Genomic DNA, 1721 nt, shown 5'->3' on the forward strand with positions numbered 1-1721 from the left:
GGTTTTTCTTTGCGTTGTAAGTAACGTGAAAATTGAAAATGAGAACAAGTTTCCGTAGAGCGAATCGATCCCATGACCCCGCTGCACCAGCCGCTGCATGGAAAATCCAATAATTTAAATGGCTCATGGCACTGCCTTCCCGCGTCAAAAATGCTGTATTTTTATTCATAGGCATTGGAGCTCCCACTTCGGTCACTATCATTTCTGGCCGAGCCCTGCATACGCCTGTATCATCAATGTGGACGAAACAGGTGGTTACACGTGGGAGCAGTCCCCTTGTAATTGTGTGTCTTTCAAATTTGTCTTAAGGCTAACACTGTCAAACTAATTATCAAATGGAAAAAAGGTGATGTAAGAATTTTTTTAAATTGAAAGCTGATTTATAAAGACTAAAATTAAAAGGAATATAGCAAAGATACACTGTGCAAAAATATGTTTTAACACTATAACCGCCCGAGAAGCCGTTTAAGGCGGAGTAGCAGTATTCTCGCACATTCAATTTAGTTCTTGGCAGATGATGTAGGAGTACGTATTGTTCCTCCACCTTTGCTCGCGAACAGATTCAACAGAGGAGTGAGACGGTCCTGTGGGAAGACAATGGACTCGCATTTGCGTGGACTCCGCTTAAGATCCAAGTCCAGCTATACTCATTTATCTTTGCTTTGGTTTCTCTAAATGACTTACTCACTTACGACAAAACCCGGATGATTCATTTAAAGAAGAGGCGGCCGATTTCCTACCCCACACAAACCTGGGCTCCATCTGTAATGGCGTTGTCGCAAACGGAACTATAAACATTTATCTACCACTCATCTCCGTGCAGGTCGATTAATAAAGGAGTCACCGCTCACAACAAACATGCATTCAGTTTATTAAGAGTAACTGTATGACAAACGTTGGTCGTATTAGCTTCATATTGTACGTTAGTGAGGGTTACTGAAGGTTAGAAACCACCTACTTTTGTATCTGAACCTTACATGCAGGTGCCGTGTTCCGAAACTTCATGTGCTCTGTAAAACATTTACAGACCCGATAGTGTTGTAGAGATTCCTTTTATACAAAGAGCACATACAAAAAACGCATTCAGACGAAAATCTGGTGAAATGCAACCGAAAATTAATCAACTAATGTTGCTTCTGTCCTTCTTTTGTGAAAGGTTGCACCTGCTACCTGATATCAGTTCCATTCGTAACTGAGCCACCTTATGCGCAAAGATCCTCGATTACGTATGTCAGACTAATAGAACCATTGGTTCCTCCGCCACATCAACTACAACATTTATCGTTAATGATTGTTCGTTGCCTCTTAATACGCAATTTTTACTGGTATTTCAAAGTAATAGGTGTTTCAGTTGTTTATGAAGTCTCCTCGATGTAGTATGCCACAGTAATGCAATACAAATAAGAATCAACGTAAACGTCGTTTTAAATGTGTAAGTATTTCTTAACTGTCCCCTGAAACTGTGATAGGGAAACTCTAGTAGCAAATATAGTGGCTCCATAACACAAAGACTGTTGCGTCTTTCAGGTTCCGAAGAATGAATTTATAATTACAGCTCAGTGCTGATTCTGCACTAATTTCTGTTGTTATCACGCTTCCGATAGTAATATCATCAGATGAAAGTAGGAGGTGAGCAACTGTGTCAGCTCTGTTAAAGAGACAGTTGTGGACAGCGTAAGAAATATCAAGAATACTCGTAACAGCTTTATCCAGATTAAGGT

Source organism: Schistocerca cancellata, chromosome 6, assembly GCF_023864275.1.
Source record: "Schistocerca cancellata isolate TAMUIC-IGC-003103 chromosome 6, iqSchCanc2.1, whole genome shotgun sequence".
Classification (NCBI taxonomy): Eukaryota; Metazoa; Arthropoda; class Insecta; order Orthoptera; family Acrididae; genus Schistocerca; species Schistocerca cancellata.